The sequence below is a fragment of the Triticum urartu genome, chromosome 6 (assembly GCF_003073215.2).
Source record: "Triticum urartu cultivar G1812 chromosome 6, Tu2.1, whole genome shotgun sequence".
Taxonomy (NCBI): Eukaryota; Viridiplantae; Streptophyta; class Magnoliopsida; order Poales; family Poaceae; genus Triticum; species Triticum urartu.
The window spans coordinates 574081995-574109731 of record NC_053027.1 but is presented as its reverse complement, the minus strand read 5'-3'; the positions used below and the strand labels follow the sequence as shown (position 1 = coordinate 574109731).

Below are 27737 nucleotides of genomic sequence, written 5' to 3'. Positions count from 1 at the left end.
GATATGATCGCAGAAGTAAAATATTTGAGTTACGAGTTTGGCCTTCAGTTAAAACAATGTGAAATAGTTTCACTACTCACGCCACCTGGAACACCACAGTGTAATGGTGTGTCCGAACGTCATAACCGTACTTTATTAGATATAGTGCGATCTATGATGTCTCTTACCGATCTACCACTATCGTTTTGGGGTTATGCATTAGAGACAGCTACATTCACGTTAAAAAGGGCACCATCTAAATCCATTGAGACGACACCGTATGAACTGTGGTTTGGCGAGAAACCTAAGCTGTCGTTTCTTAAAGTTTGGGACTGCAATACTTATGTGAAAAAGTTTCAACATGATAAGCTCGAACCCAAATCGGAGATGTAAATCTTCATAGGATACCCAAAAGAAAATGTTGGGTACACCTTCTATCACAGATCCGAAGGCAAGTTATTCATTGCTGAGAATGGATCATTTCTAGAGAAGGAGTTTCTCTCGAAAGAAGTGAGTGGGAGGAAAGTAGAACTTGATGAGGTAACTGTACCTGCTCCCTTATTGGAAAGTAGTTCATCACAGAAATTTGTTCCTGTGACTCCTACACCAATTAGTGAGGAAGCTAATGATGATGATCATGTAACTTTAGATCAAGTTACTACCGAACCTCGTAGGTCAACCAGAGTGAGATCCGCAAAAGATTGGTACGGTAATCCTATACTGGAAGTCATGTTACTAGACCATGATAAACCTACGAACTATGATGAAGCGATGATGAGCCCAGATTCCGCGAAATGGCTTGAGGCCATGAAATCTGAGATAAGATCCATGTATGAGAACAATGTATGGACTTTGATTAACTTGCCCAATTATCGGTGAGCCATTGAGATTAAATGGATCTTCAATAGGAAGACGGACACTGATAGTAGTGTTACTATCTACAAAGCTAGAATTGTCGCAAAAAGTTTTTCGACAAGTTCAAGGTGTTGACTACGATGAGAGTTTCTCACTCATATTTATGCTTAAGTCTGTCCGAATCATGTTAGCAATTGCCGCATTTTATGAAATCTGGCAAATGGATAAAAAGAACTGCATTCCTTAATGGATTTATTAAATAAGAGTTGTATATGATGCAACCGGAAGGTTTTGTCAATCCTAAAGGTATGCAAGCTCCAGCGATCCATCTATGTACTGGTGCAAGCATCTCGGAGTTGGAATATACGCTTTGATAAGTTGATCAAAGCATATAGTTTTATACAGACTTGCGGTGAAGCCTGTATTTACAAGAAAGTGAGTGGGAGCACTACAGTATTTCTGATAAGTATATGTGAAAGACATATTGTTGATCGGAGATAATGTAGAATTATTCTGCAAAGCATAAAGGAATATTTGAAAGGAGTTTTCAAAGAAAGACCTCGGTGAAGCTGCTTACATATTGAGCATCAAGATCTATAGAGATAGATCAAGATGCTTGATAAGTTTTTCAATGAGTACATACCTTGACAAGATTTTGAAGTAGTTCAAAATGGAACAGTCAAAGAAGAAATTCTTGCCTGTGTTACAAGGTCTGAAGTTGAGTAAGACTCAAAACCCGACCACGACAGAAGATAGAGAGAGAGAATGAAAGTCATTCCCTATGCCTTAGCCATAGGTTCTATAAAGTATGCCATGCTGTGTACCAGACCTATTGTATACCCTGCCCTGAGTTTGGCAAGGGAGTACAATAGTGATCTAGGAGTAGATCACTGGACATTGGTCAAAATTATCCTTAGTGGAATAAGGATATGTTTCTTGATTACGGAGGTGACAAAACGTTCGTCGTAAAGGGTTACGTCGATGCAAGTTTTGACACTGATCCAGATGACTCTAAGTCTCAATCTGGATACATATTGAAAGTGGGAGCAATTATCTAGAATAGCTCCATGCAGAGCATTGTTGACATAGAAATTTGTAAAATACTTACGGATCTGAATGTGGCAGACCCGTTGACTAAACCTCTCACAAGCAAAACATGATCACACCTCAGTACTCTTTGGGTGTTAATCACATAGCGATGTGAACTAGATTATTGACTCTAGTAAACCCTTTGGGTGTTGGTCACATGTCGATTTAAATATGGGTGTTAATCACATGGTGATGTGAACTATTGATGTTAAATCACAAGGCGATGTGAACTAGATTATTGACTCTAGTGCAAGTGGGAGACTGAAGGAAATATGCCCTAGAGGCAATAATAAAGCTATTATTTATTTCCTTATATCATGATAAATGTTTATTATTCATGCTAGAATTGTATTAACCGGAAACATAATACATGTGTGAATACATAGACAAATAGAGTGTCACTAGTATGCCTCTACTTGACTAGCTCGTTGATCAAAGATGGTTATGTTTCCTAACCATAGACATGAGTTGTCATTTGATTAACGGGATCACATCATTAGGAGAATGATGTGATTGACTTGACCCATTCCGTTAGCATAGCACTTGATCGTTTAGTTTGTTGCTATTGCTTTCTTCATGACTTATACATGTTCCTATGACTATGAGATTATGCAACTCCCGTTTATCGGAGGAACACTTTGTGTGCCACCAAACATCACAGCGTAACTGGGTGATTATAAAGGTGCTCTACAGGTGTCTCCGAAGGTACTTGTTGGGTTGGCGTATTTCGAGATTAGGATTTGTCACTCCGATTGTCGGAGAGGTATCTCTGGGCCCTCTCGGTAATGCACATCACTTAAGCCTTGCAAGCATTGCAACTAATGAGTTAGTTGCAGGATGATGTATTATGGAACGAGTAAAGAGACTTGTCGGTAAACAGATTGAACTAGGTATTGAGATACCGACGACCGAATCTCGGGCAAGTAACATACCGATGACAAAGGGAACAACGTATGTTGTTATGCGGTCTGACCGATAAAGATCTTCGTAGAATATCTGGGAGACAATATGAGCATCCAGGTTCCGCTATTGGTTATTGACCGAAGACGTGTCTCGGTCATGTCTACATTGTTCTCGAACCCGTAGGGTCCGCACGCTTAAGGTTTCGATGACAGTTATATTATGAGTTTATGAGTTTTGATGTACCGAAGGAGTTCGGAGTCCCGGATGAGATCGGGGACATGACGAGGAGTCTCGAAATGGTCGAGACGTAAAGATCGATATATTTGACGACTATATTAGGACATCGGAAAGGTTCCGAGTGATTCGGGTATTTTTCGAAGTATCAGAGAGTTACGGAAATACGTGTTGGGCCTTATTGGGCCATACGGGAAAGAAGGAAATGGGCCTCAAGGGTGGCCGCACCCCTCCCCTTGGTCTGGTCCGAATTGGACTAGCTAGGGAAGGGGGGCGCCCCCTTCCTTCCTTCTCCTTTTCCCTTCCTCTTTTCCTATTCCATATGGGAGGTGGAATCCTACTAGGACTAGGGAGTCCTAGTAGGACTCCACACTTGGCACGCCCCCTCCTAGGGCCGGCCTCCTCCTCCCTTGCTCCTTTATATACGGGTGCAGGGGGGCACCCCAAAGATACAACAATTGATCCTTGAGATCTATTAGCCGTGTGCGGTGCCCTCCTCCACCATAATCCTCGATAATATTGTAGCGGTGCTTAGGCGAAGCCCTGCGACGGTAGAACATCAAGATCGTCACCACGCCGTTGTGCTGACGGAACTCTTCCCCGACATTCTGCTGGATCGGAGTCCGGGGATCGTCATCGAGCTGAACGTGTGCTAGAACTCGGAGGTGTCGTAGTTTCGGTGCTTGATCGGTCGGGCCGTGAAGACGTACGACTACATCAACTGCGTTGTGCTAACGCTTCCGCTTCCGGTCTACGAGGGTACGTAGACAACACTCTCCCCTCTCGTTGCTATGCATCACCATGATTTTGCGTGTGCGTAGGAATTTTTTTGAAATTACTACGTTCCCCAACATCTTGATGAGTCTGTGATTGATGATATACCTCAATTACATGCAGCGGAGAACGATGTTCTCTCTACACCGTTTACTGAAAAAGAAGTTCATCTGGCCATAACTCAAATGAAGCCGAATAAAGCGCCGGGACCAGATGGGTTTCTAGCTGAATTCTATAAGAAATGTTGGCATATCATTAAAGATGATCTTATGCCTATGTTTCATGATTTTTTCGATGGCCATTTGGAGTTGTTTCACCTCAACTTTGGTACGATAACGTTATTACCGAAGAAAAATGAGGCGGTCCGGATAGAACAATTCCGACCCATTTGCCTACTGAATGTGAGCTTTAAAATCTTCACAAAGGTAGGAACCCATAGATTGACACAAATTGCTCACTCAGTGGTTCAACCTAGTCAGACAGCTTTCATGCCTAGACGACACATACTCGAAGGAGTGGTTGTCTTACATGAAACACTTCATGAGATTCACTCGAAGAAACTAGACGGGGTTATCTTAAAAGTTGATTTCGAGAAGGCTTATGATGAAGTAAAATGGCCTTTTCTTTAGCAGGCAATGCGTATGAAGGGTTTTAGTGAAACCTGGAGGCACCAGGTGGATACTCAAGTCCAGAAAGGTAGTGTCGGAATTAAGGTGAACGATGACATTGGTCACTACTTCCAGACGCATAAGGGGTTGCGACAAGGGGATTCCATGTCACCTCTTCTGTTCAATATTGTGGCAAATATATAAGTAATCACCCTTTCTTGAACGAGTGAAGTGCATCAAAGGTCCTCAAACTATTCAAAAGGTGTTACGTAGGTCCTCGAACTATGAAAAGGGTCATTCAGGTCCTCAAAGTGCAATATGCGTGTCATCCAAGTCCTAGAACTATTTTAGAGGTGTCATGTAGGTCCTTAAACTATTTCAAATGTGTCACATACGTACACACTTATTGCACTTCAAGAATTTTTGAGAACCTGGATGACACTTTTCATAGTTCGAGGACCTATGTGACACCTTCAAAATAGTTCGAGGACCTAGGGTGCACTTCACTCTTCTTGAACAGTACAGCTCGTAAGGTCTTGCCATTTTCTCAACTACCTGTTATGCTTATATATTTTTGCACTGTAATATATGCTTGCTAACACGGTAGAATCTAACTTTGCTAATCACTTGAAGTGCTACTCTCCGGATGCTTCGGTAGCAAACTGAGTATTTAAGTGTCCTGGATGATGCCGAAGATGCTGCTGCACTTCATGATCGTGTTCTGTTGGATATTACCGGAGAGTTGTTGGCTTCAAGAATTAAACCCGGTACAAGTTACATCATAGTATCTCTGTAAGTTATAAGAATTGTACCAGCAAAGCTACATGTTGGATGCTAACTAGGCCCTAGGCACGCTGCCACTTCAGGTACTAATCCCATGCAGTTGTTTCAACGGCCGCTGTATAGTCTTTCTTTGCCTTACAAAGGAAATTATTGAGATGTCTGTCTACGTCAGTGAGTAAGATGATACAGATTGATGTCCTCCGGCATCTTCTTGTGTGGCAACCTGCCAGAGGTTACAGAACTTTACGGTATTCAAGCACATGTGCTGACGTGTTGTCTATGGAGTCATATCCATTTTGTTTTGGCATAATCGTTTGCTGAGTAGCTCCGTCACGGCCACAATAATGTGCTTCAGGCTTATTTATGTATCACCTTGTATGGTCTTTATGAATAATTAACAATATGGCTGCATGCATCGTCCAGATGCAGAGGCCGGGGGTACATCCTCCTTTTCTAAAAAAAATGACCACAATAATGTGCACTTTGCGAACTGCCTGTAATCAGCTACAATAGATGTTTGTTCAGTTAGTTCTCGAAATATTCGAAACAAACTCAACAAAGCAAGCTTTTGTGCCACTGTTAGAGTTGGACCATAATAATCCAAGTTGTCAGAAATGATCAATTTGCTATATGTTTCTAGTTTTTGCATTGGTTGCTGTTTCTCCTAGAGATCCTTGCTGACATTTTGGAGACTCCATATCATTTGGCTAGAGATGTACCGTTGAGTTGACGATGCGTCGTGGCTTGATTGAGGTACTAACTGATGGTGCGAAGCGATTTCATGGAGTCTGCAATCTCAAAAGTTTGTTGTTGTTTTGGAGATTGATATGTTGGTAGCTGAGATGCAAGGATTGCTGCTTCTTTTAAACAAATTGGCTACTGCCATTGCCAGAAAGCTAATGAACATGCAAACTGTGTAAGCTCAGACCCTCACAGTCTCTCTCGCTCTCTGTTTTCGGTGGACACACTTCAGAGTTTCAGACAAGAAACAGAGTAACTCAAAACAGAGTTTCAGAAAAGAAAGAGAGTAACTGAAAACAGAGGAGACACTAGTACAACGAATGCCTGAACATTTATACTACAAGATTCAGTTGCCAACACAACCGACTTAAACACTGAACCGTCACACCAAACACATTCTGTCACGTATGCAAGTTACACGCCGCTGCACTTGTTCAATTCAATGACACAACAACATGTTTAACTCTAACAAACTGTCATGGAGCTCTCTCTCTCCATACACATTTGTTATTTTCCTTCTTCCGGTGATACATCTTATCTTCCTGATCCTTGAATGGAGATGCTCTCTGTTTCCAGGATGAAAATGACGCCGACGGATCTGGGCTACCAGCTGTCCTCGAAGATCGCATCCTGAACACTGTGAATGCTTTGCAGATGCTTCTGTAGCAGCGCTGTCTTGTTGAATGGGCTCAAGAGATGTTGCTGCACTGCATGACGGTATTGGACATGCATAACCTGGTTTTCTGTTATTTGCATCAGTACAAGCCAAAAACCAAGAACTTCACCAACAGGGGAGTTGCTGCTGATCCTCTTATCGGTTCTCAAGTTAACTCTTGTAAGAGTTTTCAGCTACATACTTCCTCAACAAGCATATTATCTCTTTTTTTGTTTGAAGATGTAACACATCAAGCTGTCCACGCTTACAAATATTTACCTCTAATCCAGAATTGTTATTTTTTGGTCTCCCACCACACTGTCTCCCGCTCCCCCGTTCCTAGCCATAGCCCCCATGCCTAGCCGCGCCGGTAGCCACTCCGGCCTCGGCGACCACCCATAGCCCCTCGCCGGCTGCCTCCCCGGCCCCGGCTCCCCTCCCTGATGGACATCTCCCCTCCTCCCCCCGGCGGACAGCACCCGGTGCCGTGCTGGTTGGCTTCTAGCCCCTCCTCCGCCGGATCTGGCTCGGTGGCGTCCTCCTACCGCGATGCCGTCCTCGCCTCCCCCACCCCTCCTGCTGGCGACCTGCAGGCCGGCCTCACTCCGCTTCGCCGGCCTGGACCGCGGTCAGAGGTCCACCGTGTCACCCCGCCGCCGGAAGAGCCATGGCAGATGGCCCAGGACCACCGCAGGAAACGCCCGCGCCAACCTTGTCCATGGCCGCGCCGCCCCGATGCGCCCTCGCGTCCCCGTTCCCCGGCCGCGACTAGCGGCGGGTGCCCCCGCTGTCTCTCCCCCGGCCACCCGCTCGTGGACTGCCACAAGGACATCCGATGCCGGCGATGCAGGTTCTTCGGCCACAAGGCGCATGCTTGCACCGTGCCTCGCGCCTCCCTCCCCGGCCCGGGTCCGGCCAAGCGGCCACGCGCGGCGCCCCCCTCCCCGGTGCCCTGCGCCAACGGTTCCGGCCTCCCCGTGACCTCCGGGCAGGCCTCACCGACCCCGTCGCTGGCCCCCTCCCCGCGCTCCTCATCGACGTCCTCGGCCGCGGCTCCGCCACCACGGCCATCTCCCTCGCCCTCGCCTGCGGCGCCACCCCCGCGGCCCTCATCGTCGTCGTCCTCTCCTGCGGCGTCCTCCTCCTCGGGCACCCCCATCGTGATGTCTGGCCACCCCTCCCTCCGTCCCGCCACCGCAGCGTGCTTCCTCCAGCGCTCTGACGAGATCGACGCCGCCAAGATCACGCTCCAGCGCGCCCTGGTCGCCACGGTTGCCGGCCACCGCACTAACGTCTCCTGCACTGATGTCACGGGTCTGGTCAGCGGGCGCTTCGACATCCCCGCTAATGAGTTCTCGGTCCACCGACGCAGCCCGGCGCAGTTCTTGATCCGGTTCAGGAACATGGAGGACCGCGCCCGGGTGGCTGCCGGCATCGCTCGTGGACCGCGGTTCCGCCTTCTCATGCATCCTTGGTGCCGCCTATCCGACGCCCAGGAGATCTCTCTCCGGTTCAAGGTCGACTTGGTGATCTTTGGCATTCCTGAGCACGGTTGGCACCGCTCGTCCGCAGTGACCCTGCTCGCGCCGTTCTGCAAGGTGGACGAGCTTGCCCCCGAGACCAGCAGCGGTGCCGACATATCTGTGTTCCGGCTTTCGGCGTGGACTCCCAACCCAGACACGATTCCCCGGTCCTCTGATCTCTACCTCCCAGAGCAGGACGCGGTGCTCTCCGACGCCAACCCCGACGTCGTCGAGCGCTTCGCGCTGGGGGTCCTGCGTTATCCAGTGACCATCCACGTGACACGCTCCATGGATTTCCGCCTACCTGCTCCGGCACTGCCGCCGCCGCCCCCCTCTGACGACGACAACCCCTTCGACGTGCCTCCATCGCCGCCGTGCCCCGCTGCCTGGCCGCGCCACTATGACTTTCCACGTCGTTCCGTAAACTCTGGTGATGCGCGCCGGCACCCCCTGGCCCCGGCAACTCCGGCGCCGGTCCGCGTTCTCGTCGGCGGCACCATCGTCCACCCCCACCGGCAAACTGGCATGGGATCCTGGGGGCCCACCCGCTGCACGCTGACGCACCTCCCGGGCCCATGCAAAAAGCCGCCTTGACCACCGATCCGATGGTGCGACCCGGTCTCCCGCCCCAGCTGGGCCCACGCGGCCCGCTCCCGTGCCACTGCTGCTGACCTTCTAGACCCACCAAGACTCTGATGGTTATCTATCCCCTGGCCGCACAGCTCGCAAGGCTTCCTTGGACCCACCCCCGCTCCAGGACAAGGTGGATGGCGGTCTGGGCCACGCTTCCCCGACCAACGGGCGGTCAGCGGATCAGGAGGGTGCGATCTCCCCTTCCCCTGATTCACTGCATGCGGAAATAGATCCTGAGGCACCCTCCAGCACAGTGGCCCCGCCCTCCCCCCGGGTGTCGCAACAAATTGGGACGGATCCCGAGGCCTCCCTATCGCTAGCCCCACCACCCCCCGCGACTTGCACGCGCTCCACCAGCCAGTTGTCGGCTGCGACCACCCCATTCCTGCCAAGTGGCGGGACCCAGCTGGCCCCAGCCTTGCTGGACCATGCAGGCACCGCTTCGACTACCCCTGACAGCTGCGTTCCACAAGATTTCATCTTGGGGATCCAACGCTGCGACACACCGGTTCTTCCCACCCCGGGCCCCAAGAGAAGGAGGAAGGAGCTCCTGCCCAACTTCACCCCAAGGAGGAGCATCGGATCGCTAAGAACGACCGTGGATTGAACTCTGAAGCTAAGGCCAAGAGGGTGCTGCTGCTTCGGCTTGGCCTTGTACGTGACGGCGAGCCCATCTCCGCTGCTGCCATGGAACGCTACAACCAGCTATTTGAGCAGCCCCTTGCGGAGGACGTCGTCCAGGCCTTCGCGGATTACTATGGTTGGCACATCCCCGCCGGCACCTTGGCCGCCTGCGACCCCCCTCGATGGCGGCGTGAGGCATTGCCGCGAACTAGCTCCGTTCTGCCTCTACCTAGGGACCCCCCTCCTCTTCCTATGGATTGTAATCCTAAGATTGTGTTTTGGAATGTCCGCGGTCTAAACTGCAGGGCCAAACGTAATGATGTTCGCTCTGTTATCACTTCGATCTCCCCCACCATCGTGTGTCTCCAAGAGACTAAGCTCGATACGGTCTCCCTGTCACTCGTCCTCGAGACCCTTGGCCCTTGCTTCGCTGATTTCTTCTCCCTACCGGCTACTGGCACCATGGCGGCATCATTCTAGCTTGGAACCGCAACGAGCTCTCCATTTCTAGCCCGTACATTGGGCAACACCACGTCACCGCCCTTGTTTCTACCACCACCGGAGCGCACCGTTGGTGGATCTCCGACGTTTATGGGCCGCATGAGGATGACGACAAGATTGCATTCCTCCAAGATTTACAGGAGACCCGTGAGACTTGTGCCGTCCCCTGGCTTCTTGGAGGTGACTTCAACCTCGTCTCTTCAACTGAAGATAAGAACAATGGGCGCATCAATAGACGCACCTCGAGTCGCTTCCGCCGATTCATCGCGGACATGGAGCTTCGGGACGTCTACATGCATGGCCGCCGCTACACTTGGTCCAACGAGCGAGACTCCCCTACCCTCGTGCGCAACGAGATTCCTTTGCACTTCCGACTGGGACGCCTTCCAGCCTAATGCCCATCTCCGATGCCTCGCCACAACTGTCTCAGACCACTGCCCGCTGTTCTTGGTTTGCTCCCCGCTCCAGGCAGGCCCTAGACGGTTCCACTTCGAGCGCTTCTGGATCAAACTCGATGGCTTCCAGGAGATTGTGGCCGATGCTTGGGCCGGCGTCCACGACCCGAACCCCTTTCGGCGTGTTTATCTCCGCCTAAAGCACACTGCGCGCCGCCTCCAGAGCTGGGGTGCGCGTACCATCGGTCACGTCTCGCTCCAGCTCTTGATTGCGCGTGAGCTCACTGCTCGACTGGATGCGGCGCAAGACTATCATCCTCTCTCCCCCTCGGAAACATGGTTGCACAGAAATCTCAAGCACGCTTATCTGGGGATGGCCTCTCTTGAGAGGTCTATTGCCTGCGAGCGGGTCATGTTCAGATGGCTCAAAGAGGGCGACACCAACTCTGCATTCTTCAAGATCCACGCAACCCACGGGCGGCACAAGAATCGCATCTTCTCCCTGCGGACTGAAAACGCAACTGTCCATAACGACCATGGCATGGCTGAAGCTGCGTTCCACCACTTCACCTCCCTCTTTGGATCATATTCACCCCGAGAGTTCTCCCTCGACCTCGACCAGATCGATGACCGGTCCTTCGACCTTGCCGATCTTGAGCATCCATTCACGGAAGAAGAAATCCTCGGAGCAGTGCGGCGCTCCCCCGCGGCAAGGCTCCGGGACCCGATGGCTTCACCTCGGAATTCCTCGTTGCCTGCTGGGACATGATCAAAGCTGACATCTGCGCGGTATTCGAAAAATTCTACTCCATGAACGGGCGCAGCCTGCAGCGCCTCAACGAGGCCCTCATCACCCTCCTGCCGAAAAAACAAGACGCCTCCTCTCTCTCAGATTACCGGACTATCAGCTTGATCCACCATATTGCTAAGCTCATCGCCAAAGTCCTCTCGCTTCGACTCGCTCCCCGGCTGAGCCAGCTCGTGTCCACTAACCAGAGCGTGTTCATCGCCGGTCGCTGTGTTAACTTCATGCTTGTCCAGCAGACTGCTCGCCAACTTCACAACATATGGGCACCTAGAGTGCTCCTCAAGCTTGACATCGCGCGCGCTTTCGACACGGTCTCCTGGCCCTTCATCATCGACGTCCTTCGTCACCTGGGCTTCGTTAGGCGCTGGATCGAATGGATCACCATCCTGCTCTCTACCCAGCACGCGCGTCCTCATCAACGGGTCCCCCGCCCCCCCGATCACTCTCGCCCGCGGCTTGCGGCAAGGGGACCCTATCTCCCCCATGCTATTCACGCTGGCCATCGATGTCCTCAACTCCTTACTTGTGCATGCCCATCGGCGTGGACTTCTGCAATGTCTCACCGCCCGCCATGCTGCATCGAGCATTTCTCTCTACGCCGACGACGTCGTCGTGTTCTGCCACCCCTCCCCCCGTGACCTACGGGTCATCCGTGAGCTACTGCGAGTCTTTGGGGCGGCATCCGGGCTTTGCACTAACTTCTTGAAGTGCTCGGCCACGCCCATTCACTGTGGGGAAGAGGAGAACGCACGCATCCAAAGCGAGCTGACCTGCACCGTGGTGAGCTTCCCCATCATCTACCTCGGCATCCTCCTTTCCATGCGGAAGCCGTCGTCGTCTTCCTTGCTGCCCATCGTTGAAAAGCTGTCCAAGAAGCTATCAACATGGCGCGCAACTCTCCTCTCCCGTGGTGAACGCCTTGCCCTAGTTCGCCATGTGCTATGTGCAATCCCCTCACACATCATGGTCGCCATCGCCATCTGCTCTCCGGTGCTAAAGCAGGCCAATTGCATCATCAGAGAGTTCCTCTGGCACGGCAGGAAGGACACCCAGAGTGGGCATGGCCCCGTCAACTGGCAGCGAGTCTGCCGCCCTCTCGAGCTCGGCGGCCTCGGCATTAAGGACCTATACCGCCAAGGCATTGCGCTGCGTGTGCACTGGTTGTGGCTCCAACGCACCGAGCCCTCCAGACCTTGGGCACATCTTCACCTCCCGAGCGACCCCGACGCCTCCGCTATCTTCCAGGACTCGACTTCCTGGGAAGTCGGCGACGGCCGGACCTGCCGGTTCTGGACAGACCACTGGATCAATGGCCAGACTGTGTTTGACGTGGCCCCTTCCCTCCTTCACCTTGTCCCACGACGCCGGCGGAAACGCACGGTCATGGAGGCGCTCCACGATCGCAGCTGGATCGCTGATCTCCGCGGTGCCCTGACACCTGGTGCACTCGCCGACTATGTGAACCTGTGGAGAATGCTACAGCCGGTTGCGCTATCCAGTTCCCCGGCTGCTTGAAATGGCGGTGGACTATGAATGCCAAGTACTCGGCCAAGTCTTGCTACCTGGCCCTGTACGCTGGCTCCACCCCGGCCCCCTTCTGGTGCCTGACATGGAAATGTTGGGCCCCCTGCGAGTCAAAATCTTCACTTGGCTCGCCGACCTGGACTGTTGCTGGACCGCAGCTAGACTTGCCCGGCATGGCCTGCCGCACAACGACCGTTGCGTCCTTTGCGATCAGGCCAAGGAGACCATGCAGCACATCATCATTGGCTGCCCTTTCTCGCGGCAAATCTGGCATGATGTACTCGCCTGGGTGCGCGCCACCACCCACCCTCCGTCTGGAGACGAAGACTTCCTCACCTGGTGCATGACGGCCATCGCCGGATCCCCCCCCGGCCTTCGCAAGGGCCTTGCCACACAAGCCACGCTTACCGCATGGTGCATATGGAAGCACCGCAGCCGTTGTGTGTTCAATGGCAATACCCCCTCCATCTAGAGGTTGTTGGCGTCTATTCAAGACGAGGCCCGAACCTGGGCTTGAGCTGGTGCTCGCGGACTCAATCTTTTGCTGGCATAGGCCTGTATGTATGTAACATTGTGGGCTGAGCATCCCACCCTCAAAAAGGCTCTCCTGTACCCCCCTTCCTATCAATGAAATGATACGCACTTTTGCGTATTCGCGAAAAGAATTATTATTTTTCTGTGGGCTTTTTTTCTCGAATTACTTTTTGGTGGTTGTGATTCTATAACTACAAGAAGAAGCATCTGCAGAATGTTTGCTTAATTGTGTCTTAACCTTGATTTTTTGCTTAATACTGCTCAATTGACATGCAGCAGACTTTTGCCTTGTGTTGAGGATAATGTGAGAGATAATCCATCTTAGTTGTTGATTACATGATCCTACACAACTTCGGAGCTGCTTTTATTTTCTTCCCTTATGTCCTTTAGTAATTCTTGTTCATTTCTTTCAACAGGTTTGTTTGGCAAGCCCTGGCACCAAGTAAGCAGTGTCCAGCCACTTCTACATTTTTTCGCTAAAAGGAAGCACAAGCACTTCTGATTTTCTCCATGGTTTCGCCTTGTCCTATAATATATATGTAGGAAAAGATGGGGAAATATTATGAAATTTCTCTTTCTGAATCATCCAGGTTGTCATTAGAAGTCGAAGCTCCTTAGTTTCAGACTTCAGTAGCACAATTACTGTGGTGGTGCAGATTTATGCATACAAAACACTGTTACCCACTAATAAGAGTGAAAGAAGCAAAAATACTGTAAAATTAACACTGAGTAGGGCCACATCGACCTTTGAACAAAACATAAGATAATAACTCGGGCGAAGAAAACTAATACTGCCACTAGCTATCTAGCAGCGGCACGACCCATGCATGCAGAGATCTAGAGGAGACTTGAAATGCAGAAACTAATACTGCCTTGGTTAACTAATGAAATGGCACACAGGCCAAACGAATCATTGCTGAAATTAGGGCACATCGTGTCGGCAAAATGGCTTTTGGCCCTCTTTGAGGTTAATTAACTGGCAACTTTGAGTCAGAGGCAACTATTGATGGAGCGACGTGACAAGACTTGTTGGAAAGCTGTGCATTGTTACTACAACCAGTCTCAGTTTATGTGGTGCTTATGTATTCTAGGCATCAAGTTGGACTATCCATTTGATCAGTAAACTGTAGATTATGTGTCAAGGAAAGTATACTACAGAATTCATCAAAAAAAGTTCTTCATAAAAGCAGTAACCACAACTGCATAAAGATCAACCGGGTAGGCAAGCAGGGCATCAGTAACAAAGACGAACTGAATGATTGACTGGATACATCGATCTTGAACAAAGCTGGTACAAGCGAACAACTCGGTAAAGAAAAACTAATATGGCAATGCAGTTCACGGGGAATCATGGAAACAGAAATTGGTTAACAAATGAGAGGGGATACTTTCTGCCGGCAAATTGTTTCAGATGTCAACTTAAATTAACAGCGCACGCAGTTCGATTGACATGACCTACGTGCTTTTGTCTTATCTGTGGGGGCTAGCTGAGGTTAATTAACAATCTCGGGTTAAGAAAACTAGTACATGTGATTTATCATTCATGCAATTGCCTAGAGTAACAAAGAAGTCGAGTAGTTGCTTGGTTCTTTCCCAGCTCCAGATGTCAAAGGAGCTGTTGAGCGTTCGTACGTGCTGGATCAGTGCTTACTAACTACTTCCTCTATAAACTAATATAAGAAAGTTTATATCACTACTTTAGTAACGCTTTTATATTAGTTTACGGAGGGAGTAAGTTGTAGCACGGCAGTAATAGGGTATGAGAAACTCAAGCAACTACACGGAAGCCTGTTGGCTTCTTACTCTTTGTCAATAACAAGCATTCAATTAGTAGCGTGGTAGCCCACTCTATCTTAAAAAAGAGAGTACCATCTTATCAATAGAAAAGTACAGTCTTGGGGGTATTAAGAACTTAAGAACGCTCATGCATGCACAGATCTAGAGGTGTTAAGGCTGAGACAACCTTGCCTTGGCTGTAAAAATGACAATTCGCTGAAACTGCATTGCCCTGCTCACCACCGGCTAGGCCAGAGGGAGAGGTTGGGCAGAGGTGGGATGGCGGAGAGATTGAGATGGAGAGGCATGTAGTGGTTGTGTGTAGGTAAAAATAACTTCCATGCAACGGGCTTGAGTAACATGAGTCGATGAGCATATGGTAAGATTTGTTAAGTTAGAAGGTTAAACTAAGTGATTAATACTAGTACCTCGCTTGAGTTAGCTTTAATGATGCATCATGATTAAGTAACCATTAATGATTAGGACGCCCGTCTTTCGGGTGAAGAGAGTTTTGTCCTCAGCAACATTGGATGGCGAGCGTTTGAACAAATGGGAGCGAAATTAACTATTGACTAGTACAAACTTGTACTCCTTCCGTCTAGGTATGTAACTCATTTTATAAAAATTAAATAATTCTAAAACACTTAGACGCGGTGCATTAACTTCTACTCCCTCCGGTCCTTTTTACTCTGCATATTAGAATTCTCTGAAGTCAAACTTCACAAAGTTTGACCGTATTTATATGAAAAAATATCAACATCTGCCATGCTTGTATTATAATATGAAACATTAAGTCATAACACATCTAGTGGTATTGATTTCAGATTATGAATGTTGCCACTTTTTTCTACAAAGTTGGTCAAACTTTACGAGGCTTGACTTCAATCAAATCTTATATGCGAACTAAAAAAGACCGGGGGAGAGTACATCATTTCTTGTTTCTTGACATATCAACCAATAAGAGATGTGGGGTGTGCATGCTTTTAATGTTGAGACTACGAAACATAACATACAGTGGTTAGTTCATTGCATGCAATGCAATTAATTAGCAAATAAACACTAAGTTCTCTCGTTTTCTTTTCCTTCTTGGTCACGGTGCACAACCTAAAATGACTTATTCACCTAGACTAGACGAAGAAAGTAGTAGTGCTTAAATTTATTAATGAGCAACTTCGTACAGCTAATACATGTAGACCATCGATCAACATGTGCATAAGGTTAGCATCGTTAACAATGTAACATGGAGTTGATTTCTCGAGTACCTGATCTTGAGGCCCGGGGTAAATATCTATGTCTCATCTTAATTGGTTGTGCTTGTCTATATCAGTGTGTCTTTGCACATTTTCTCTGTTTTTCTTTTCGAAATAAGGGGTTTTCGCCCAATTTTCATTTCTGAAAATTGATAAAACACACCAGCTATTATGTGTTCACCGAGATAAGATCTCGGCAGCATCCCACACATCCTAAACAAACACAGTTTATTTGTTGAAGACATTGAAATTTAGTTGGACTTGACAGTGAAAACCCATGATCTAGTTTTTGCTGATTGGATTTGACAACAGTGTTGCTGGCACGTCACTGATTTGTATGCTAGCTATGAAAAATAAGCGCACACTTTCTTCGGGTAAGAAAAACTAGTTTCCTGCAATTGGGCCAGAGTAACGTGAGTCGACGAACATGGTAAGTACTACTAGTAATGATGCTTGTCGACCTAAGGCTGGTTATAATGAAGGTAAGTTAGCTAGTAACATAGCGCATTACCAAACAAGTTTGCTTATATGACATGTAGTTAATGAGAAAAGAGATGCCTGGAGTAATATAATATGTAACTGTAACGCAACAGAAAGAAAAATGAGTCTACAATCTAATAAATACAATCATCTAAAATACTATACTTTTATTTTAGGGCATCTTCAAGGCGGACCCGTAAAGCTTCCGCAACCGTTCGGTCCGCGATATCCGGACCGCAAAAGCCATTCAACGCCGACCTGTATCGGACTAGGAAGCTGTCCGGACGTGATTTCTCCCGCATACCGAAGACAAAGGTGGGGGAGGTTTGCGAGAGTCCGGACCGATTCGAACCCTGTTTCTGACCACTCCCGCCCACCAAAAACCCCTCCCTCTCCCACGCGCGCTCCTGCCCGGCGCCAGGTGCCCGCATTTTTGCCGTTGTAGAGCATGCCGCTCCACTTTGAAGACGGCTCAAGGCGGACGCGACATCTCACCGCCTCCACCATTAAAGCGGCGCGCCGGCCAAGGGCGCCGCCCGCTGCACGCCTGACTGAACACGCCTCCTCGCTGCATTCATACGCCTCCATTAAACCTGCGTGGAATCAGGGAAACCTACTCTGGCCACACATCCGGTCTTGAGCGGGCCGACAAATACAACGCCAGACAAGCTCTTTCCGTTCGCCCTCTATTTAAACAAGGCCAGATGCCAGTCAAGAATCGCAACCCTCCACCGATCCCATCCTCCTTCACCATTTTCTCCATTCTTCCGATGGCTTCCGAATAGCAGTTCTCCGACATACAAGCCGGCTGGGTGACCCGCCGAGCCCGCCAGATACAAGCGAAGCAGCTCTCTGCGCTCCACCTCTCACGCCTGACCCAACGGAGCAAATCGACGCCCTAAGTTGCCGCGTGGTCCAGCAACTCACCGCTCCAGGCCAACTCGATTAGGAGTGGCGAGTTGCTCCACACCGCACGGCGGCACGGGCATCGCCGCATCCAGTTTCTGCGACCGTGCCATCCACCGTCAACGCACACGTAGGCGCGCCATGCACGCAAAGAAAGAAGAGGGCAGCACAGACATGGACGAGATGGTGGCCCGCACGTCTGCGCGCGCCGCCATCATCGAGGAGAAGTAGAACACGGGAGGCTGCCGCTTGGGTCCCAGGAAGGCCACCTCCGGATACGCGGCCGGTTCTCCTTTACGTCAGACCATCATGGGCACCCGCCTGAGCTCCACGGAAGCCCCTTTTCGCCCGCTAAAGCACCCTCATTTCCGCTCCGATGAGCAGCGCAGCCGGACATAGGGAAGATACGAGGGGAGAACATGCCTCCGGGACACCCGAAAGTCCGGCTATTCTGGGCTGCCGGACTTGGGGAAGACAAGCGGTGGCCCGCCATAGACTAGTGTAGTGTATCCGTGTCGTGGGAGTGGAGCTTCGTTCGACTGTACGTGCACATAGTTTTAGCTTTTTAGTTAAAAATATGTCCAAAATGTAATGTTTTCCTTCGGTTTGTATGAAATCCGTCGTGTTTGTATGAAATCCGGCCGTGTTTGCATGAATTTCACGCGGTTTTTGAGAAGGAGTTTAAAATGTATGCGGCTAGCGTTGCCGACCTCCCGCATCTATATCCGCTGATTGGTCCCCCTGTCCGCATATGGATGTGGAAGGTTTTTTACGGGTTATCGTTGGAGATGCCCTTACTCACAACTATGAAGGTAGTAATATAGACTAGTGTCATATAAATGATACTAGTCTAAGTTACTCTCGACTATGACTAGCCTAATACCTGGCTTGAGTAGATACCTAATGACGTGACATGATTGAGCACTAGACGCCGCGTCTTTCGGGTCAAGAGAGTTTTGTGCTGAGCAACGCGGGGTGGCGTGCGTTTGAACAGATCTGATATAGATGGAGCATTGGATAGGACCAATTTGGTAGCAAGGCCAGCATCTAGCTTGGTACAGCTCATACAAGACCAGCATCTAGCTTTAGTTAATAATTTAGGGACAAGAGCACATCGGGACTATTGCTATCAGGCATGGGGTGTATTCAACTGGGCTAGCTATAAGGAAGGCTGAGGCGAAGCATCATTCAGCCCACACCACTTTCCCATCTACACACAGAAAACCACTGAGCGAACAGCCGGGACTAGAGCCAAGCCCAAGCATGGAGATGGTTCTGGTGAGCGCGGCGACGGGTGCACTGAAACCCGTCCTAGAGAAGTTGTTTGCCCTCATGGGTGACGAGTACAAGCGTTTTAAGGGTGTGCGTGGTGAGATTCAGTTCCTCATGGATGAGCTCACCGCCATGCATGCCTTTCTCCTCAAGATGTCTGAGGAGGAGGAACCTGATGAGCAAGATAAAGTGTGGATGACTGCGGTGCGGGAGCTCTCCTATGACATGGAGGACTCGATCGATGACTTCATGCAAGGTGTTGGCAATAAAGATTCAAAGCCAGATGGCTTCATAGAGAAGATCAAGAACTCACTTGGAAAGTTAGGGAAGATGAAGGCTCGTCGTAGGATTGGTAACGAGATCCATGATCTGAAAAAACAGATCATCGATGTCGCCGAGAGGAATGAAAGGTACAAGACCCGGCAGGCCATCTCCAACATAAAAAATGAAGTTGTTGACCCTAGAGCTCTTGTTATCTTTGAGCATGCCTCAAAGCTCATCGGAATGGATAGACCAAAGGCTGATCTAGCCAAACTGTTGAATAAGAAAAATGGATGGGTGTCATCGAAGGAGGAAGAACCGCTGAAAATAGTTTCCATTGTTGGATCTGGAGGATTGGGCAAGACAACTCTTGCAAATCAAGTGTATCAAGAGCACAAAAAGGAATTCCAGTGTTGTGCTTTCCTATCCGTGTCACGGAAGCCAGCCATGATGAACATCCTTAGAAGTATTCTTAGTCAAGTCAGCAATCAACGTTACGATGACACCAAAGCAGGGAGCATACAACAAGTCATCAGCAACATCACAGAATTCCTTGCGGACAAAAGGTATTCAGTTTCCTTTTACATGTTATCTTTGTATTCAATTGAGATGCTATTTAGTCCCTCTTGGTTTATAGGGCTCATCTAAAAAATATATTTTTCTGCTACAGTATTGATCTTATTACAATCACATGTTTAGATTTTTAATGTGCATTAAATCATTGCATGTAAGGATTAAACGAAAAACTCATCAATTAATGTAGAAGTTCTTGCTAATTTAGTTGTAATGCATGCATGCATTGTAATTAATGCATCACAACATTTTGAGAAAAATGAGAATACTAATTAAATACTTTTGCAAACTATAAAATTTATTCCACCACTTATCATTTATCTTGGTTTGGGAGATTTTCAAATTCACTCATATAAACTGAAAGGGAGGGAGTAGATAAGTTGTATGACAATCATACGAACAATGCCATGGTTTCTCAATTGATGGTGTATGTTGTTAAGGCATCTTTAATGCAGACTCTCAAACTGCCCGCATCCTTCTCAACCACGCGGTCCAGACGTGTTTTGTCATCTAAATTAGTAGTTATGTATCCATCCGATGGGCGGTCTGGACGTCATTTTTTCCGTAAACTGGAATCAAACTTGCGGCTCTAGTTTTGCCAACGTGAGATGGCAGTTCTGCGCCGTTCCTGCTCGAGCACCACGACGGCTCTAGTTCAAGAAGGCCTTCGTCAGGATGCACGGGACCAAGTGCACCGGCAGCCAGCCCGCTGCTCCCTCCCCTTGGCAGATCAGTGGGGCTGGGCAATACGGTGTGTCGGCGTGGTGGCATGCGTCCGGTGCGCATCTCCGGGCATGCGCAGTTGACCACGAGAGCCAGTCTGTGGACCGAGTGCTAATCTAAGGCACGGCCATCTGCTTGACGTCAACAATAGCCGTAGACAGTATTCGGGGCTTTTGTCGTGAGTCACTAGTTCGTGAATATAATAGCTCATTTAATCCCCATTTAATGTCATGCAGCCTCCTATAGCCTCTTTTTAGTCCCACAAATATATAGCCTCCTATAGCCTCTTTCAAATACTCCCAAAGCTTTCCATTATAATCACGAATAGATGCTTAGCCTAGTTGGTAACTGTAGGTGCTCCTAGTATAGGAGGTCCTGAGTTTGATTCTCCACCTTGCCTACTAAATTTGTCTTCATTTTGCTGTAGTAGGCCCACTTGCCTGCCTGATGGCCCACAAGGGTAGCACGCGGCAACTACCTGGCCCAATACGGAAATCTTTTATGTTTTCATAGGATAAGAAAATTAGTACCACCTCGAATTTTAAAAGTTCTCAACAAATATAATATGGGTGAACGGATGAAAAAAATCAGAGAAGCACAACTTGCTTTATTAGTAATAAGGTATAGATATAGATTGATGGGGGCTGGCCGCGATTTTCACCTCTTCTAACGCTGTCGACCGTTACGCCCAAAACCGGGCCTCACCTATCTCAAGCGCGCTTAAACATTTTAAGCCGTCGATAGGTGTTTTTGCAAAAAATAAGAGGCTGATCAGTTAGTGGTTTTTGTTCCAATTCTGTAAATCCGTGTTTCCTGCAAATCTAACACATTATGTGATGGTTCTACAATTAACTCTATCCAAATCGACAGCCTGAGAGCATCTCTAGTAGATCCGCTATATTCCCAACCTGGAAAACCAGTTTAGGGTACCCTCGAAAATGGTTTTTCGGGTTGCAATCTTGTCCGGCGGAACAAATAGGCTATATTGGTACTGGAAAATTCAAATAACAAGTTCGCGCTAGAAATTGTTCATCGGCGATCATAACGAACACAATTCATCGTAAACAAAGACGATAATTCACACAAAACGTATATACTTAACCCTAGTTCGCAGACATGTTCACCGTCGTGCCCACACGTCGATGTTGAGGTAGTGCTTGATGACAGACTTGCATAGCGCCCACATGAGCTCGTGCTCCTTCTTGGCGGCTTCGAGGTGGTCCGGAGCACCTTCTTTGGTGTTCGACACTATACACTCGGCGGCGGCGCGACACATCTTGAGGTGGGGCAAGATGTGCTTGTTGAGCACATCGAAGCCAACCGACGCGTCTTGCCCACCACTCTGGGAGAGTGGGGCACAATCCCTCCCCTGCGTCGACGTCCAAAGGCGCCCGCCTCCGGCTCGTCATCGCTGACCACCACCACATCTGGCACTAAGAAGGATCTCCCATCCTCCACAACGTGTGAGCGGGTGGGCGACGTGCGTAGGCCGTCCCAACGGCTCCCTCAAAGGCGGGCGTGCTTACTCGCGACGGCCGACCGGCGGAGGTGATGCTCCTCGTCATCTTTGCTATGGCATCAACCGCTCCTTGGCACATGGATGGTCGACCATGGATCTACCGGAGATGTCGAGCATGGAGGCAGAGAAATGGAGGATTCGCTCTCTGGAGTTGCTTAATCTTGCGGCGGAGGAGTGAATTTGGCGGTGGGGGGATCCGGGGCTAACACTAATTCGGGCGCAGTATCGATGATATAGCGCCAAAGGAACAGATTTAGGGCAACCTGGAAAAAAATTATCGGGCACGCTGGAATGCTATTTCTGTTCGGGCCACAAAATGGCCCGGGACTTGCATATCGGCTGGTATTTTTGGGTCGAGGGCATTTTGTGGGGTTTGCTAGAGATGCTCTGAGTCTGCCACTAAAAACCGTACTAACGCTGAGGCCGGAGAAGTCAATGATGATGCTTGGTACTGTTCCCTTGTTGATGGCATCGATGATGTCGTCGTTCCTTTTCTTGTCCCAATATGCTATAGGGGAAACCCTAGATCTGGTCTCCTAGATCATACATTGCTATTAGCTTTTCTTGGTGTTGTGTTCCCTCTTGGGGACATTGTGTTGGAGACGGACTCGGACAGAGGGACTCCGGGCTCTTGTAGGTGGTCAACGACGGCTAATGTGATGTCTCCATGGAGGTAGCAGGAGCACCGTTCGCATGCAAGAAGCATCTGGTGGGTTATGTTAGTCAATCTCGTGGAATCAGAGCAGCATATGTTTGCTATATCGAACATGTCATTCCTCTAGTGGATATATGTTCGCTGGAGGAGGCGCTGCTGAGCTGACGGAGAAGTCGGGAAGACATGTCCCCCAACTCTGTAATGTCGCTAGAAGCACCACTATGAAGGGACCCGAGTTGAGGAAGATTTTTTGGATGCTCTGCCGCCACCACCCGAACAAAGACAAACGAAAACCTTACCCTACAACGATCTACAAACCTGGAGAGAACCAGGGTTCCCTTCCCCTCCCGCTGCCAGAGCGACTGAAGGAGGGGCAGGGAACCCGCAGCCTTGTCGACGGTCGATGTTGGGTATCTGGTCACCTCCCTCTCGACTTTCTATAGTTGCAAAAGGATGGGAAAGTAAACCCTTCACATGTTGAGCTTGTTGTAGGAAAGACCAATTGTCACATGCTTTCTCAAAATGCGCTTTAAAGATAACTCCATTGAGTTTCTTAGAGTGAAACTCATGAATGGTTTCATGAAGGACAACCACCACGTCCAGGATGTGTCATCCGGGCATGAAAGCCGTCTGAGTAGGATGAACCCACAACGTGACCTATTGCGATCAGCCTATTTGTACCCACTTTGATATGAAAATTAAAGCTAACATTAAGGAAATAGATTGGTCCAAATTGCTCAATCCGCACCACGTCCTCCTTAGGAAGCAATGTGATAGTTCTGAAGTTTCACATTGAATAAGTCTTGAAACAACAACTTTTGGTCTGTTTTGATGATCCCCAACATTTTCTGATAAACCTACGCCGGGAACCCACGTGATACCTGTGCTTTATTGCTTTTCATATATAAGTTTGCGTCATACACCTCCTTGCCATAAAAAGCATTGTCTACACAACATTCTCTTTTGGTGAAAGTTCCAGGATATCCTCAATGTTGTCCTCATCCATCACGCAAAGTTGAACACCAAAAGATCCAAACAATTGCTTAAATTAATTAGAACTCTATGATTTGAGATTCTCTTGGTCCAAAATAGTTCCCCGTCGTGTTAAGCCGAACCTAGCTGAATATAAGGAAATTCTTTCTTTATAAGAGAGAAAAGAGGACAGGTAAAAAACACATGTTTGCATTAGACTTCTCAAAGAGAGTGAAAACACGAGGCTTCCAAAAATATATTTAGAATACATTGAAATGCGAAGGGAATATATAACTGATTTCTCCAACAATTTTCAAAGCCATCCGAATGGCACACATACCTTTTTCCCTTGTAGGACTCCATTCCTATGAAATTTCTATAAAATTCATTTGTTCGAACCGGGGCCTTATACATGACCTAACTAGGACTACCATGCACTCTTTTCTTGAGGTGCTAGCTGAAGCTCCATACCCCCTCCCAAAGTCGATGGACAACCTATTAGTGTTTGAACGATACTTTCGATGATAAGAGCATCTCTAGCAGCATGTCTATAGGAGACGTAGAAAATGTAAGGCAAAAAATACTCTCCAACAGATTGTTTATGGGATACTCTACAACTCCACATTGTCCAAATGTAAACAACACCCATACATATTTGGACATTGTGGAGCAGTAGACTATCCTATAGACAATATGCTGGATACGTTTTGTCTACATCCCGTATAGACAACCATGTTTAATGGTTATAAGGTACCACTAGAATATATGAGAGAAAATATAAACAATGTGCATATAGACTATCTGCTGGAAAAATGATTTTTTTAGATGGGATATTTTTAGATCACTGTCTATGTGGAGCTTTAGACAAGCTGCCAGAGATGCCCTATGGAACCTGTTCCTTGGAAGGCACGAGGAGCATAGGAGGGGTGGTGATTTGGACTTTGAGGCTCAAATATAAATCATTTTCAACCAAGGGAGTGCAATCATTGATAGGGATTCTTTGGTATCAATTTCTTGGCAAAGATAAAAACTGGGAATGGGACGAGAATTTATGTGAGGTGCAACCACTGCATTCTTCTTAACATACTGAGGCATCTCTTGATCTTTTGCACGGTCATGACAGCCGATCAAACTGTTACTGATATTTTCTTCTTCTCCATAATATACCAAAGTAGCATCAATGCATAAGCATGAATTACTTAAGTCGATAATGACATTTTTTAGTACATGTTCAGATTTCCTACTTATATTTTTTGTAAAATAAATGAAAACATCTCACTTTTTTTATCACTTCACATCAAGATCTTTCTTAATTTAGAACAAAAACTCACCCATAAAATCATGTGCAGGTACTTTATTGTTGTTGATGATATATGGGATGTAAAAACATGGGATGTTATTAAGTGTGCATTTCCCATGAACACTTGTGGAAGTATCCTAATCACCACTACTCGTATGACTGATGTTGCTCGGGCATGTTGTTCATCATTTGTTGGTCACATCTACAATATGAGGCCTCTTGATATGGCACAGTCAAGAAAACTATTTTACACAAGACTAGACTCCAAAGAAGATTGCCTTGAGCACCTTGAAGAAGTTTGTGATCAAATTTTAGAAAAATGTGCCGGTTCACCTTTGGCAATCATTGCTATATCTGGTTTGTTGGCTAACAGAGAAAATACCATTGAAGAATGGGATAGAGTGAAAAATTCAATTGGACGTACACTTGAAAGAAATGCTACCGTGGAATTAATGATGAAGATATTATCACTTAGCTATTTTGATCTTCCTCCTCATCTGAAGACTTGTCTACTGTATCTGAGTATATTTCCAGAGGACTATATTATTGAGAAGAAGGACCTGATAAGGAGATGGATTGGTGAAGGGTTCATACGTAAAGAGGGCAGATATACATTGTATGAGTTAGGACAAAGGTATTTTAATGAGCTAATCAATAGGAGTCTGGTCCAGCCTGTTAAGTCAAATGAACATGGTGTGGTGATGAGTTGTCGAGTTCATGACACAATTCTTGATTTCATCACATCCAAGTCCATTGAAGAGAACTTTGTTACTTTCGATGGTCTTCCGGATCTAAACACTGTGACACAACGCAAAGTTCGTCGTCTATCTCTCCAAGTTGGGAATCAAGGAAATTCTTCAAATAGCTTGTTGTTGTCTCATGTCCGATCAATCAATGTGTTTGGGTATTCTGGAGAAATTCCTTCTCTGGATAAGTTCAAGTATTCGCGTGTTTTAGACTTTGGAGGCTTTAGCCAACTGGAGAGCCATCATCTTGCAAATATAGGGAGATTGTTTCAGTTAAAGCACCTGAACTTGAGAAACACAAGGAGTTATCAGAACAAATCGGACTTCTAGTGTTCTTACAGATGCTGGACATAAGAGGCACATACGTGAATAAATTACCTGCATCTATTGCTAATCTCAGAAGATTGGTGTATCTCCTCACGGACCCGGGTGTTATATTTCCAGATGGAATTGCCAAGATGCAAGCACTGGAGATACTGAAGCGGGTCGCCGTCTTCAAGCAATCAGTTAACTTTCTGCAAGAAGTTGGCCAACTAAAGAATATGCGAAAGCTGATCCTAGATTGTGAAGAAAACACAGCGGCAGTTAAGGAGGAGGGTGATGCAACGGGAGTTAAGGAGGAGCGCAATAAAGCTATTGGCTCTTCTCTCCATAAACTGTGGACACAGAACATTGGTTCTGTAACTATTTGGAATCATGAATGCCGTATCTCGGTGGAACCAAAGAACAAGAAACTTATGGGTGGGGCACCGCAAGTTCAGAGTTGGATGGGCTTCCTCATCAATCTCCAAGAGTTGCAGCTTGAAGTGCAGGGAGTCGACCAGGAACATATCTGCATCCTTGGAGGCTTACCAGCTCTGATTGTCCTGAAGATGAAAGTAGCAGCAAAGGGTAATGACCTGCTCAGAGTCAGTGGTGCAGTTGGGTTCCCATGCTTGAGGGAGTTACTTTATCATAAAGTACTGTTTGGAGGGATGGATCTATTGTTTGAACCAGGATCCATGCCCAAGCTAGAGAAACTTGATCTTTTGTTCAACGCAGCGGAATGTGACTCTCTCAGCAGCGAAGCTTTCGATCTCGGAATCGGTAACCTCCTCAACCTCGGTAGTGTCAAATGTGAAGTACGTGGCTGGCTCAACAGTGCTGTTTCAGCAGCAAAGGCTTACTTGGAGAAAACAGCCAGGACACATCCCAACCGCCCTACTCTACTGCTTGCATAGATCGATATATGGTTGTGCTGCATCAAGCCACCCTACTATCCGAGGTATCTTCATTTGATCCTAAGATCTAAATTTGTCTCTCGTCGAATCGAATCGTATATATGATCATGTTGTCTGTCTTTTTCAGCTTGGGGCGAAACTTGACACGCAGGATGCTGCAGCTTCAAGAATTCAGCACTTCAGTTCAGTCTTAGATTAGTTCATCATTTGTGTGTTGAACTTCCTGCCGACACACCGAACGTTTTTCACTTCTTTGTATGTGGGATGCATGAATCTTATGCCCAGTGTGTGCGGGTACTTATGAATCTGTAGACTTTATCTTGAATTTTTGTTATTATTACACCGCAATTAAGTTGCTTTTTCCGAGAAAGGGTGGATTTTATTAGTTCAAAATGGAGAATTAATAAGTAGATACAAACACATTGAACATACATCTGGCCTCTCCATAGTTAGGATGCACGTAACCAACATCAACACGCGCACACACAAAAATCGCAACGGCAACTAGCAAAATCTAACAAGACACATGTAAGTTGCTGTCTCAGGGAGTGTGTGAACTAGCTAGAGGTGTATCGCTCAAACTGGCTACTGTACTGCCATTGCTTCTTTGCTTGACAGTCCTCGCCCGGATGATATATAAATATAATGCGAGAAAGATATATAAAAGACCAAATGGTTGTAATGCGTACTTGTTTTGTGTTGGATTTGCTGGAATTGCTGACAGAGTAATTCATGCATGAATGTCCAAGTTTTCTTCTCAAAATATGGCCTTGACATACTGGTCACAATTTATTTGTCTGGTCTGCCCAACATAGGATAAATATCATTCCTTGTTTGTCCTCCTTAATTTAGTCATGTCTGGTTGATTATTTCATTGGGGAAGCTCTTTGGCAAGCTGAAAAAACACCATCTCCTGAAAAA

At 47.6% G+C, this 27737-nt stretch overlaps 1 pseudogene; it reads left to right on the top strand.

The window, feature by feature from the left end:
* Nucleotides 1-18767: 18767 nt before the first annotated feature.
* LOC125515643 lies at nt 18768-27177 on the top strand (annotated as a pseudogene).
* The last annotated feature ends 560 nt before the right edge of the window (nt 27178-27737 follow it).